This window comes from Pezoporus occidentalis, unplaced genomic scaffold (assembly GCF_034315485.1).
Source record: "Pezoporus occidentalis ecotype Australia unplaced genomic scaffold, CSIRO_AGI_Poc_V1 ctg27, whole genome shotgun sequence".
In the NCBI taxonomy this organism is placed as follows: domain Eukaryota; kingdom Metazoa; phylum Chordata; class Aves; order Psittaciformes; family Psittacidae; genus Pezoporus; species Pezoporus occidentalis.
Window position 1 is genome coordinate 6,688,923 of NW_026914611.1, and position 15,266 is coordinate 6,704,188.

General features: G+C 42.4%; 1 non-coding gene across 1 annotated transcript; it reads right to left on the minus strand.

The window, feature by feature from the left end:
• Positions 1-11,101: 11,101 nt before the first annotated feature.
• Positions 11,102-11,174, minus strand: TRNAF-GAA (transfer RNA phenylalanine (anticodon GAA)). The gene has a single exon. It is a non-coding gene; the product is annotated as a tRNA-Phe (tRNA).
• Between the last annotated feature and the right edge of the window lie 4,092 nt (positions 11,175-15,266).

The following is a 15,266-nucleotide window of genomic DNA, read 5'->3' on the forward strand; positions in this document are numbered from 1 at the left end:
CATCCCAGCCCTCGCAGGAGGCCTTGCTGTCTCGCTCCTCAGCCCCGCCAGCAAATGACAAACCGCTGGTGCATCTCCCCAAGCGGGGAGCTGGCCTCTGGACTTCCCCTTACCATGTTCACTACCACGCTGGGTACTGTGTTTGCTAATACACTTGTTACTGTGTTCACAACTGTTTATTAGTCTATTTCTATGTCTTTTACAAACAAATTTTAGGATATACCTTAGGGTAGATATAGGATATACTTTAGGAAACACATTATAGGATATATTTAGGATATAGTTTAGGAAGCACATTATAAGGTAGTAGTTAATTCACATTGTTCGAGTACTCACTTTGTAGGATCACAGAATAGTTAGGATTAGAATAGGATAGTTAGGGTTGGAAAGGACTTCCAGTAATTTCGTGGTATGTCACAAGACTACTCTTCGAGTGGCTTTTCATATGTATTAGTAGAAAGAAGAAAGAATTACAGAAGTTGTATCTCTCTGCCTTGCCATCTGCATCCTGCAGAATGGAAAACAGAAAAGAAAGTATGCTGAGAGACTCTTTGGATTAGGAAAGAAATGACAGATATTTATGAATGCATGAGAACTACTGCTACACCTTGAAAAGGATTCAGATAAGCTCCGAAGAGTACTGCCTGCTGTTGGAATACAGCTGCATATCTTAGACACCTGTTAAGGTCCAGAAGTAAAGAGAAACTTGCTTCTAAAAGAAAACACAGGCAGGCAGCACAAAAGAGCATTGAATTGCACCACTGTGTTTTCATTGACAACTGCTCCTGGTGGGGAGAGAGATGCTGAAACAGAAACAAAAGAAACAACAACAAGGCAACAGAACTGAGAAAAAAAAAACAAAACAAAGCAACAGAAAACCAAACAACACCCTCCATCCCTCCCCCCCCCATCCCCCCCACACACGCACTCCGCCACCACCACCACCCCCCAAAAAAAAAAAAAGAAAAAACCCAAACAAACAAAGCCCTTAAATCCTATTTTGGAAAAAAAAAAAAAAAGGGAAAAAGGAAAAATACTTTAGGTCCCTCTGCACTCTGATGGGAGAAACACTGGGAAACGCTAGCAGGTGTCCCAGGCATCTGCAAACAAAGCTGTCTCAAACTGGGTACCAACAGAGTGATTTGTCGGTAACAGGGGTGAGCAACTGATACGCGTTTATTCCCTTTTGCATTTGCTGGAATACATTGTGCAGACCGCCTGCAGTTCTCAGCTTTGCTTCACATGTATTATGCCTTTCTGAATTTTCTTTACCATTTCTATGCAGAAGTGTCAAATGCATACCTGGCCAGGCTCTGTGTTTGGATGAGTCCCTTCCCTTTTTATTCCTCTCTCCGTCTCTGGGTTTCCCTTCTATCTCTCTCAGATACTTACCTGTCCAAGAAGACAAAAAAGGTCACGCAATGGTCGCATTTCTATAAGCCTTTTCTTTCTCCCAGGAGCTTTGTTTTTTTCTCCTAAAAGCTGTGTGCAGCTCACAACAGAAACTCTTGTTTGGATGACAAAATTAGCTCTAGTGATGCTAGTCCATCAGTACTCATCTATGGAATATCATGTTCTGAGTCTGTGGGCAAACTCAGGGTTAGGGTTAGGCACTCCTCCTGCTTGTTGGGAGTCACTAGCACTTTCCTCAAACTGTAGAAGGAAGACTCTGTACTATCCCTTGACACAGCAAGAAAGAGGATAAATACGCACTTCAAACAAGAACTCAGGAGAATTTGGAATGTCAACAAAATAAATATGTAGCATAGAAAGAACAGAGACAGGAAGGAAGGGAATGCAAAATGGCAGTGGGAAGAGAGGATGAACAGAACCAGAGCAGAAAAGGGTGGGATATAAGAAAACAGCTTGCAAAAGTCCTGTAGAGAACAGGATAAAAGACATAGGCATGAACATCCATGAAGAGTATTACACAAAGGAGAAAAAAGGATTATATTATGGGCCCTGTGAAAATGGGTGCAGGTGGGGTTATGATGCTTGAAGAGCACTTTGTCATAAAGTCAACTCTGTTATTCTGGAAGGTTTTCATTCTTTGCTGATCTCTCTGGGATGATCTACCACTCCCTAGCTATATAAACTAAGGAGAACCTCCTAACCTGGCATAATTACAGAAATGCCACAGAATTTGTCTCCTCTTGAGGGAGGAGCATATGAACCTATATGCTGGTGTCATACCTCTCAATAAACAGGAATAAACTAATTTACAGAATTAGAAAACAAAGAGTGTTAACTTCAGGAATTAGTTTTTTTTAGTATCTAGATGAGGCAGTAGTCTTGACTGATACTATATATACACAAATTTGCAAGGTTTCACATTGAGGTCTAGCTGGTGAATCTGATTGGATTTCTTTGATCTAGCTGAATAACTAGAGGCGTTACCTATCATAATTTTTGATTGCTGCTAATATATGGGCTATAACTAGGTTTAGCTTCCTTAAGGCATTCATATAGCAGTGAGGCCTCTGGTAACATGAAAAATAAACTCTTGCTTGAGAATCCTATTCTTGTCTTTGGGATTTACACTAGAGTGCAATCTCAGTATGTCAAAGCCCAGGTGACTTGCATATGTTCACTGGAATGTATCTAAGGCGCTGTGATTAGTGTAAATGGGGTGGGATTTATTTCAAGGCCAGGTTGGATAGAGCCTTGTGTGACATGGTTTAGTGGGAGGTGTTCCTGCCCATGGTAGGGGGGGTGGAACTAGATGATCTTAAGGCCCTTTCCAACCCTAACTATTCTATGATTCTATGATCCTAAGAAGCAAAGTCACTGACTCAAATGAATTCATGGTGTCTCTAGCTGCATATCCAGAAGTGATGAGCATTTCTGGAAATTTTAGCCACTGTGATACTTTCCATTTTCTTTTCTCTGAAGAAAATATTACACCTTTGATTATGTGTTCTGCCAAACCACCTTGCAATGTCATAAACCTCACCTGAGAAAGAACCTGAGAAAGTTTCTATCGTTAAATACTCCAAAGATCACGTAACATATCTATAACTTACACATGGCACAAAACTTGCCATAATCTGAGTGTTTTGAAGAGAAACTAAATCATGCTAATTCTCACTCAAAGTTTGCATCAAATTAATCTTTTTGTTTGTATTTTAAGTGGCAGATAAGTATTTTGGCTGCTGATTTTAACTACTGTGAATTTATGTGCTCCAGAGCTCATGAAGTAAGAAGCATGATCTAATGCATGGCTTTCTAGCAATGCCACCAGAAATGTGTTACTTGAATACTCATGAAGGTTTCTCACTGAAAAATGTGTGAAGCAAAGCTATCATACAAGTTGAAAGACAATTCAAAACTAAGGTACCTTTATTACACATCTAATATGTATGCATTTATCTAGAAGCTTCATGTCTTTAAGTTCCCATTATAGACAATAGACACCTTAATCATTATAGTTGGTGGACCCTAAAAAGTAATTCACCTGGAAGAGAGAGGTCTCAAAGACATACATTTCCTATGAGATTCAGGAAACCTGGCAACTAGAAGAGAGAGCTGTTAAGTGCCCCATCAGAGGTAAAGACTTGTCCTGAGTTTAGCAGCAGCAGTCACTTCAGTGAGATTCAGCATCACCGGACACTAGGGACTCCATAAGTAAGTGAGTCATTTTAAATGCCCTGTGTCCTGGGTTCAGCAGTAGCAGTCATTTTTCTCCTTCTTGGTAGCTGGTGCAGTGCTGTGTTTTGACTTTCGGCCTGGGAACAGAGCTGATAACAATGATGTTTTGGTTTGGCCAAGGACTTTGTGAGCCTCATGCTCTGCCAGGGTGGAGGGGAGGCCGGGAGGAAGCAGAGACAGGACACCTGACCCAAACTGACCAAAGAGGTATTCCATACCACAGCACGTCATGCCCAGGATGTAACGGAGAGAGACCCGGAAGGGCTGGGACTGTGGGGTTGGAGGAGGCATCGGTCGGTGCTTGGTCGGGCTGGGGGGGGGGGACAAGTTATTGGTCGGCTGGTGGTGAGGTGTTGTATTCTCTTCCCTTGTTATTTCCTTTATCATTGTTATTATTGGTGGTAGCAGTAGTGATTTCTGTTGTACCTTAGTTACTAAACTGTTCTTATCTCAACCCGTGGGAGTTGCATTCTTTTCGATTCTCCTCTCCATCCCTCCAGGAGTAGGGGGAGGGAAAGAAGGGGGAAGTGAGAGAACGAGTTGCCTGACTGGGTTTAAACCACGACACCCTGACAAAAGAAAAAGCTTGCACCTGAAAAGAAAAGCTGCTCCTAATACTAAAAACAGCCATCAAACAGAAATACGTGGGAAGAAAGGCTTCTCTGCATCTCCTCATCTTGCTCTTGCTTGATTCTCTGAGTTATCCAAGTGCAACCAGATTCTACACAAAACCTACTAAGCCATTACACTCGGAAAAAAATGGCCCAACACTTGCAGAAACAACCTTTGCTCTCTTAGGCTTAAATCTCAAAGCAGTACATCTCAGAAAAACAGCTTTGTAAGCAGCGAGGAGAAGCAGACAGGCCAACCCAACATGGGTGATAAGCAAACTTCTACTTTATTTGTGACGCAGTTCACATATATATAGGAGTGGTATTCAGCCACTCCTTCTTGGCACAACAGTATTGGTTAGCCCCCCACAGCTTCCTCCACATTCTCCTCCCAGGTCTGGTCTCCGGTTACCTGTGGGGGCCACCCCCTGCCTTGCTTGCACAATCCTCCAGAACTCTATGGTTCTGCTCTTAGAGTCATTCTGCAACACAGCTTCTCTAATATTTCAACATTTTCAAATCCTTCAAAACTGCAATAATGGATGACCTAAGAAAAGAGTAGCTCCCACTCCCTTCTATGTTGAACCACTACCTATGTAGTTTTGTATGTATTTGCAAGAATATCATTCATTTCTAGTAAGTCTGATGATGCTTCTTCTAACTTTTATATTGTCATACTTATGCCTTTGATTATTCCTATCTCTGCACTGGAAATGTTTCTCCTTTTCATTTTGCAACTTAACTGCTCATCCCTGTTCTTTACCATCGACCTGAAGGGCAGATTCCCGTGAATCTTTTCTCCCAAATTTGCTTTCTCCTCCCCTACATTCTAGTCTTTCTTTCTTTACACAGCCTTTTATTCATTCATGTCTTCACTTTTTCTTTCACCACCTTATCCTTTGTCTCCCTGTCCTGTAGCCAGCTGTTGTGGTTTAACCCAGCCGGCAACCCAGAACCACGCACCCACTCACACACTCCCCCCTCCTTCCTCCCCCTGCTCCTGGAGGGATGCAGAGGAGAATCAAAAGAATGTAACTCCCATGGGCTGAGATAAGAACAGTTCAGTAACTAAGGTATAACACAAATCACTACTGCTACCACCAATAATAATAATGATAAGGGAAATAACAAAGGAAGAGACTACAGCTGCTCACCACCCACCAATCGATACCCAGTCCGACCCAAGCAGTGATCTAGCCCTTCCAGGTAACTGCTCCCAGTTTATATACTGGGCATGACATGCCGTGGTACGGAATACCTCTTTGGCTAGGTTGGGTCAGGTGTCCTGTCTCTGCTTCCTCCCAGCTTCCCCTCCTCCCTGGCAGAGTGTGAGACTCAGAAAGTCCTTGGTCAGAGTAACCATTACTGAGCGACAACTAAAAACATCGGTGTTATCAGTACTGTTCCCAGGCTGAAAGTCAAAACCACAGCACCAGCTACTAAAAAGGAGAAAAATGACTGCTACTGCTGAATCCAGGACACCAGGAGAATGAGGCCAAAATCTGTGCATTCAAAGCAGCTCTGGAGATCTCATGATCCTGCCCGTGCAAAAAATCCTTCTGCATATGAACAGTCTCATCAGGTCCTGCTTTCTCATATTTAAGTTATCTGTCCAGTCTGTTTCTAATTTATGGACCTTTCCTGAAAACCAGTTTATATGGTACAACATATTGTTAGAACAGAAGAGTGACTCAGAGAAGAGTAATCTGGCCAGGTCTTAGAGAAAAAAACACAAGATTGCAGCCAGGAATTCAACCTATTATTATTATTGTTGTATTGTTATATTGTTATATATGTTAATATTGTTATATATGCTATATTGTTATATCCTATTCCCTCACTTAACCTGTCTGAGAAACCTCTTCAGAGATCATGAAGCAGTACCATGATTTGGCTAATGAGACTCAGTTCCATGTCACTTTCTACCTAAACAAGCACATTTTTTCCAGTGTCTGTAGTATGCAGGAACATGGATGAAACCTTAACCTATTTATAGTTCAGACAAATACAACGCTGACTGGTAGATGAAACCATCCTGAGTAAGCAACACCACTTATCCCAGCATCTTCAGCTGGCAAGAGATGTGTAAATAATGTCAAAGATATCTGCCACTTGACACCCTCTCTGTATCTGCTTCTGCACCACCTGCTCAAAGGCTGTCCAAAGACAACTTCATCTGCAGTGTTATTTCATCAGCTTTTAGCTTGGGTTAACTATAAAGGTAGTCACAGAATGTAAAGTATGATTCACCTAAGGAACCCAGGCATCTAGAATGTAAGAGCTAAATCTCAGTTAGCCTGTGGTTCCCCAGTAGTCTGTGAAGGAAAAGTAGAACCTCCATGGAACAACTTATCCCATTCTCAGACAGGCATCTCAGCAAGGTCATATGACCTCTCTCTGTCCTCATTTCTCTGCCTAGACCTTAAAAGGAGGTGAGGGTGACCAGTCTGAACTTAGACACTGAACTATTAAATGTCTAAAGTGAAGTGAGACGAATGTCACTCTAAATGGCTATGGCAGGAGAGGACCTGATTTACACAGAGTAAAATTATGATGGTTGACAAAGACAAATAAAATGTCAGCTGGTTTAATATCCTGTTTTCGGCAAATGTGGAGCTCTGCAGATGTTGTACAAAAGCTGCAGTGAGCCTGCAGCCCAGCTAGCACACAGACTGCCTTTGAGGCTCATCATTCAGGACATGGTCAAGAAGGCATGAGCCTAAGACCTTATGTTTAACATGAAAGAGTAGGACAGAGGGTCACATCTGTACAATTCAGCAATGCAACAAATTGTCCCAGTCACAGGGCAAGGAATATGAAGGAAATACAGATCTGGCTCTGTACCACATTAAAAAAAAAATAATCTGAAAGACTGTACAAATACAATATTTAAAATAACATTATAAATTCTCTAAAGCCTTGACCTTAGATTAATCTTTCAAGGCCCAATTCCAGAAGATACTCTTCTCTCACAATTTTTATTTGAAAAACTAACTCTACTACTTATCCCTAAGGAAAATATAAAATGGAACAGAAAGATATTCATCTCTCATGTCATGTGGGCTAAATCCCAAGAACATTGTTGGGCAAAGTAATGAATGCTCCCTTGCTTTAAGCAAGTAGATGTATGTACATCAAAAAAAACTATAATGTTTCCCCTGAGGTTCACTGAGGATAAAGATAGCATTGATAACCAGAGCAGGATTGGAAGTAAAGATTTCACTTAACTGCCCCAAATCTGTCTTATTCTACTATGGAATATGAGTTCTATGCTCCTACAAAAGCCAAACCAAGAACCCTGAAGGGGGAGGAAAGCCCCCAAACTCCCAAGGAACTGGATCAGAAAAGAGCCTCCTTACATGGGGTTCCTGAGCTGAACTCAAACAGAATAAAGTTCTCCTAACTTGGTCACTCATAGGGAACAAAATAAAAAGACTTGACTATAGAGTGCTAGATTCTATAACTGCATCATCAGCTGAAAATTTTGTTTCTCTTTTTAAACACTTTCTGAGAAAGTTAAAAACCACAGTTCTAGCTCTTCTACAGAAACTGGATAGAAATAACTAAGACTTGTTATTAAAAATACACAAAAATCATAAAAACTAAATGAGAGTCCTGACCCATGTTTTCTAAATCCCTTGCATCAATCATACTGCTTGACTAAATGAGATTTAACGGATGTGTGTAAACAGTACGGGAGACAAAGTCAGAGATCTTTTAGTCAAGAGACACAAACAAATGTTTTCTATCAGATGAACCCAGTTTTCCATCCAGAGAGAAGGAAATTTTACTACATGTGAGAGTAACATTTATTCACTGCTGAGAAGCAGACAAGACAGTGACAAATATCAGGTGCAGAAATTGCCTGCAGGGACAAGGAGGGGAATTTTTCAATCAGGTAGATGTGCAAGTCTGGGGACATAGAGGTGGAGGAGGAGCATCTCATCTGAGGAACACCTCAACATGAACCTTCAGAAAGCCCACAGAAAATGACAGGCACTCCAAGTTAGTCCCACCACTGTCAGAAATACCAGATAGAGGTATTTCAAAGTAAAGCTTTAAGCTTCTTCCTTGCTTGTCATGTTCTGTGGCTGCAAGTGGTTGTAGCTTGCAGCAGAGCTAAGATGTGGAGTACACTTCTTGCTGAGCTGCTCCTTCCGCCCCAGGTTTCATTCGCTTAAAATGGTAACCAAGGATGGTCATGGAAGAAAAAAAAATGTGAACAACTTCCACCAGATTCTGAATATTTGAGGGAGGCTGAAACAACATTTTAAAATGTGATTTTTCCCCTGAGTTCCTGTGAGGTATCAACTTCAGTTTGTGATGGTCATTTAAAAAAGCATACGCAACCATATCTGTAGTGGCAGGGAAGTTTCCCAGCTGCAGAGAAAGAATCTTGTGAATAAAACACAGACAGACATGACAACAGTCTGGATTTGCTTCCTAGCAGGAGGTTCATCTTGAGGGAACAATCTAATAGTGCTCTGGGTTCAGCTGTAGCAGTCATTTTTCTCCTTCTTAGTAGCTGGTGCAGTGCTGTGCTTTGACTTTAATCTGAGAACAGTGCTGCTAACACTCTGCTGGTTTAGGTGTTGCTACGTAGTACTTGCCCTGACCAAGGACTTTTCAGTTTCCTACACTCTGCCAATGAGGAGGAGCACAAGAAGCCAGGAGGAAGCAGAGACAGAACACCTGACCCAAACTAACCAAAGAGGTATTCCATACCACAGCATGTCATGCCCAGTGTATAAACTGGGGGCAGTTACCGGAAGGGCTAGATCACTGCTCGGGTCGGTCTGGGTATCGGTCAGCAGGTGGTGAGCGGTTGTATTCTGTTCCCTTGTTATTTCCCTTATCATTATTATTATTGGTGGTAGCAGTACTGATTTGTGTTATACCTTAGTTACTGGACTGTTCTTTCTCAGCCCGTGGGAGTTACATTCTTTCCATTCTCTTCCTCATCCCTTTGGGAGCAGGGGGAGAAGTGAGCCAGCGGCTGCATGGTTCTGGGTTGCCGGCTGGGTTTAAACCATGAAAAATAGAAGAAAAATGCAAATAGAAATTATTGGTGGCAAGAAGAAACCTAGAAAGCAGCACTGCTAGCAAAAAGATGGTGTAAAGAAGATACAGTTGAATGAAATATGCCTGAATATTTTGTGACATAAAAGCAACAAAGCAACAACACTTGGGGTTATTTTCCCAGAACCTGCCAAATCACATTAGAAACCTGCATCAAGCCTGCAAAACCAAACAGACAGAAGTTATTAAATACCAGAAATACAGTTATCTCTTAATTTTATCTTCTTCTTCCACATAAGACCTGAAGCCTTATTCAGCACATGCTATCCAAATTCCATACGAAACAAAAATGAGATTTTCTTCTCAGCGTCCCCATGGCTATCACCATCATTATTTCAGTGCTCCACAAAATTTCTGTTTAACATCACAAAACCTCTGGGAATGGAATTGCTATTACAGGTAATACAGCTTAAAAGCAGACTTTTCAGACACTACCACACCACTGTCGTATATCCATGTGTCTGGGTATTCCTGCTGAAAATCAGACCCTTTGAAAAGGCAAGAGTGACCCACACTGTTCCTGGCCCTCAGGGAACTCAGTGGCAGATGGGACCCAACCTCTGGTGCAGCACTGATGGGGCATGCCTAGACAACTTGGGGCCACACCCTGCCCCCCAGGTGAGTGGCACCAGCCAGCTGGTGTCTGCACTGCATGGGGCAGGTCCCTCCATACCAAATGTACCTTGGAAAGAGCTGGCTACCAGGGTTCTGGTGCAAAAGCCAAGCAGAGAGAGGTGTAATGTTCAAGCTTGCTCTTTTATTCAGCAGTATGGAAAGGGTCAAAAAGTAAACGGCCATTCTCTCATTTGCCTCTTTGATTACACATCTGCAAGAAATCAATACCTTCCTAATTAACTCCCAAAGTTAAAATCTTTGATGAATAATTAACACTTTTTGCAGAAAAAAAAAAAAGTGTTTATTTCTAATATCACATGCGCAAAAGTACAGATGAGAAATCACAAGTAACCTTCATTTTAACATTCCCATCTGTCACTGAGTACTCAATTGTGCAGTCTCAATATTCTCTCAAAGGCTCAAGAAATTTTTAGGAAAAGTAGTAATATAAGCAGTTGTACTATGCCTTATCTGTCTTACTAGTAGGAGTCTCAGTAACACTTCTGTCTGCGCTAATAGGACATTCATCAGCAGTGAGAGCTCCTTATATCAGACAAGCAATTCAACAGCAGTGTTTGATGGGATGCTGTGATTAAAAAGGACCAGCAATACCTTTTCATGACGAGATGAAAGATGCTAAATAAGGGTAAGGATCTGATTTACTGCTGTGTTTTGCAGTGGTGATGCCAGTAGTGAAAGACTCTTTTCTGTCTATTGCTCTGGTGTCAGTATATTACAAAGGTGACAAAAAATCACCTGAAAGCAGGAGAAAGTGTTTTAAAATGAGGAACTCAAAGCGTTCCCTCAGTCTCACCGCTGGGAATGCCTCCACCGCTTTTTATTGGTTTAAAACGAGCCACCTGAGGAAGGCAACGGGAAATTCCAGGCCCTGCTGAAGCGCCCCGTGGGGGCCATTGAATCCAATGCTGCCACCGGCTCCCGGGAAACAGATAACACGCACGGTGCGGGGCGCTCACAAGCGGCACGCTCGCTATCACCTCCACCAAGCGGCCCCGGAGCCTGGCGCCAAGGCAGCGGCCGTGCCGGGCAGGAACCGGCCGTGCCGTGGGGATCGGTCAGGGCCCGCGGGAGGGCGGCAGCCGCCCGCCGCCTTCCTCGCAGCCGCAGGAAAAGAATGAAAAGCTGAGTGCCGAAACCCGGGATCGAACCAGGGACCTTTAGATCTTCAGTCTAACGCTCTCCCAACTGAGCTATTTCGGCTCCGACGGAAAGTGGGTCGAAGCGATATCACTAACCCCTTCTTCTCCACCCACTTCTGGGACATATCTGTGCATGACGGGTTCAACGACAGCCGTCACTCGTCCCATATTGCCGATCCATGAATACTGCGAACTAATTGATGACGAGTCTTTGTAAACAAAACGTCTGAAGGCAAAGACAAACATAACAATAGCACTAAACTACATCAATACATCTATGCACAATACAAGACCTACATGCATTTGGTATCAGGTTTATAAAGGTTTTTCAGCTGTGGCTCCCTGGATTATTTGGGGAGCAACAGGAACTAGAATATTCTGTGGTATTCAGGAGTGTTAAATCGGCAGTGGTTTTGCTTCAGTTTTCAGGGACTTTATTTTGAAATCTGACAAACTACAGAGAGATGATGTACCACAAACAGACACGAACAGCAAGGACATCTCTAGCCTCATTTTTCCATGGTCTTGCTGAGAGACGTACAGAAGAAGATCTGTGTGTCTGCACAACTCACAAATCCTGACTAAGCATAACTGCAAGGAAAAACAGCTCATCCTCACACTGCCAGATAGGCATGTGTTGCAACAGGCAACTGTTAATCACACTCCTACAATGTGATATGTATGGCTACAGGTCAAATGCAAAGGATGCACCCAAGTGTGCACATTGACACATGTGGTGCTGGAGACTCACATCTCAAGTTTGTGCATATTTGCACATCCCATGGGTCTAGACAAAGCTCCCTATGAGAACATCCCCTACCCATGCTCCCTGCAAGCTGTGTGTGGAGAAACGCTCTTTGCAAGCTTGTCCACTGCTGCTCCCTCATGTCAGTCAAAAAACAAAGCCAAACAAAACTCTGCCTCTTCCGCAGCAATAGAAGAGTTTAACAAATCTCTCCTTTTCTAGTGTGGAAACAGCCTTCTCCCAACCTACCCCCGTGACTATCTGGAGACACACACACACACGCAATTTCATTCTGCTTTCAGAGTGTATTTTTCCTCAAGTTACCCCATTTTTGGAAAGTCTTTTGTGAACAACCACTGTTCTTCATGAGCTGACATTTTCAGAAGTCAAAATGCTGAGGCCTAGGCCAGCAGTTCAGTGTCTGGAACCAAAACCTCTATAACAAAAAAAATTCAGTTAGGAAGAGGTTAAAAAAACAAACCCAAACCTCACACCATTGTACTAAAGAGGTGTGCTAACAACATACAGCTACAAAATCTTATATTCTCATGATTTTCCATTGCCACTGGCAGCGATTGTTTCACTCAGAAATGGTGAATGTAATCACTTAATGAGCGTGTCTCCTACTGATGCAGTTAACATAATCTTGTGATCTCTGGCACAGATAAACCCCAGATGTGTGATGACAGGCATAGAAGTCAAAAAACCACTATTCACTTTAGCATCTTCATACGTTACCACAAAAATTTGAGCTAAAAACTAAAGGTAATACAAAACAAAGCAAAACAAACAAAAAAAAAGGAATTCATCCTCAGATATTACCTATTTAATAAAACACTTTCCCAAACAAAAGTTGGGGGTTTGCATGAAAGTTCCTCTTAACTGAAAAGTAGCAACATAGCAGCATTTCATGGCCATTTGAAGAGCACAAAAACAGAGTTTTAGCAAAATGGAGCATCCTGACTCCAGACAAAGCTATTCAGAACTTTCTCCTAATGGGAAACCAGATTTGTACTATTTCGTACCCTTCCAGAATAGGCACTGGAGTAGGGAACAAAATAAACACCAAAAAGCCACCAACACCACCACTTTTTCCACCCACAACCTCTCTCCTGTATCTGGTAACGGGCAGGCTGGACAAAAAAAACCACCTGTTTTCTAGTCCACCCTGTTACAACAACATACAGCAGCCTCAACCACAGCTGGCACCCCTTCATGCCAAGCAGCATACAAATATAAGCAAGGAACTGGCAAGGTCAGACCAGAGAAAACCTTAGGGCCAGCAAGGGTTATGCCCATCATGAAAACAGGAAGAGATACAGACATACAGGATGAACAGGCCATGAACTCCAGGACAGGTGGGCCCCAGGCAGCCCTTCATCAGCTATAGGCTTCACCATCTTCCCAATCCCTTCAATTGCTGCTTCAGTAGGAGTAGTATGCCAAAATAACGGGGTAGCAATGCTGGTTTTCCCCAGTGCAGAAGGGATTTCAGGAGTTGCTTTCTGAAGCTCTGATCCAAACAACAGTAACTCCAAAAAGACATGACAGCTATCCCCAAATAATTTCCTGTATGTGAGCCACTTGTGCATGACAGAATGTCGTGGTTTAAACCCAGTCAGGTAATTCGTTCGCTCACTTCCCCCCCTTTCTTGCCCTCCCCCTGCTCTCGGAGGGACGGAGAGGAGAATCGAAAAGAATGCAACTCCCACGGGTTGAGATAAGAACAGTTTAGTAACTAAGGTATAACACAAATCACTACTGCTACCACCAATGATAATAATGATAAAGGAAATAACAAGGGAAGAGAATACATCATCTCACCACCAGCCGACCGATAACTCGCCCCCCCCAAGCCCGACCAAGCTCCGACCGATCCGTCCTCCAACCCTGCAGTCTCTCGGCCCTTCCGGCTAACTCCCAGTTACATCCTGGGCATGACGTGCTGTGGTATGGAATACCTCTTTGGTCAGTTTGGGTCAGGTGTCCTGTCTCTGCTTCCTCCCGGCTTCCCCTCCTCCCTGGCAGAGCATGAGACTCACAAAGTCCTTGGCCAAACCAAAACATCGCTTGTTATCAGCTCTGTTCCCGAGCTGAAAGTCAAAACATTGCACTGCACCAGCTACCAAGAAGGGGAAAAATGACTGCTACTGCTGAACCCAGGACACAGAACCTGGACAGAAACCCTCCAGCAAAGACCAGCCCTCCTCCATTACAGTTTTAGCAAGTCAAGTGATATATATGCTTACTCCATTTATTTTTCTTATTGGTGCAGCCTCACATTGTTCTGCAAGACAAACCTTGAGAAAAGTGGACTGAAAGATTCCTGTATTCACAATGTTGTTGTAATCACTACCTTCACTTTCTGCAGAACTGCTTCTTCCTACCTTCCAAGTGAAAACAGTGAGAAAAAACTAAAAGCATTAAACTCCTCTACATGAACAGTTCACTAGTTGATCCTCTGTCGTTTTCTTTCTATAAAAGCCAGAACTTTAATGGCAAAAAAATGCTATTTTCTTTAACAGTAAAAAGACTTTTCCCTGTGAAAGAAACACTCCTACCAGAGCACTCACCTGCTAATGCAATCTGATATACAGTACACTACTGAGAGCAGTAGCTCAAAGCAAAAGCCTCATTTTTTTATTTTTTTTTATATACTCATATAAATTTAAGTTTGAACACCAAGCAAAAAATCTCAAACACTTTGAAGGATTAAATCTTCAAAAACATTTAAATATGCTAGAACAGCCTCTGCTAAAAATTAAATTATTTGATCCTTCTACTGCTCCTAGTAATATTGTTTGGATAGCCCCACAAATGTCAACACTTGCATCTTCAGCATCTAAACATTCAAAACTTTCAAAAGATCTATTTAGTAAACCAAACACACACTATTGTTTTCTTCTATGTAGTTCTAATCTGATAACACTATCACAAATTAATTGATTTGTAATGTTCCAAAGACACTGTACCTGCTTTCAAGGTTTAAATAATTTAATAATCTATACTTTAAAATTAAAGACAAATCACACAAGCAGTATTCCATCAAAAGCAAGTGTAAAATAAACATACTTTCATGCAGTCCACCCAAAGCAGCTGCCATTTCAGCTATTTCTGGTATTGACTTTTGTAAAATACAAAACAGTAAGATGGATAAGTAACTTTCTGCATTTTTCAAGGAAGGTGTATATGAAGATAGGCCAAGAAAGTTGGGGCTGGTCAGCCTGAAGAGAAGGCTGCATGGAGACCTCATAGCAGCCTTCCAGTATGTGAAGGGGGCCTATAGGGATGCTGGGGAGGGACTCTTCATTAGGGACTGTAGTGACAGGACAGGGGGAAACGGGTTAAAACTTAAACAGGGGAAGTTTAGATTGGACATAAGGAAGGAGTTCTTTACTGTGAGGGTGG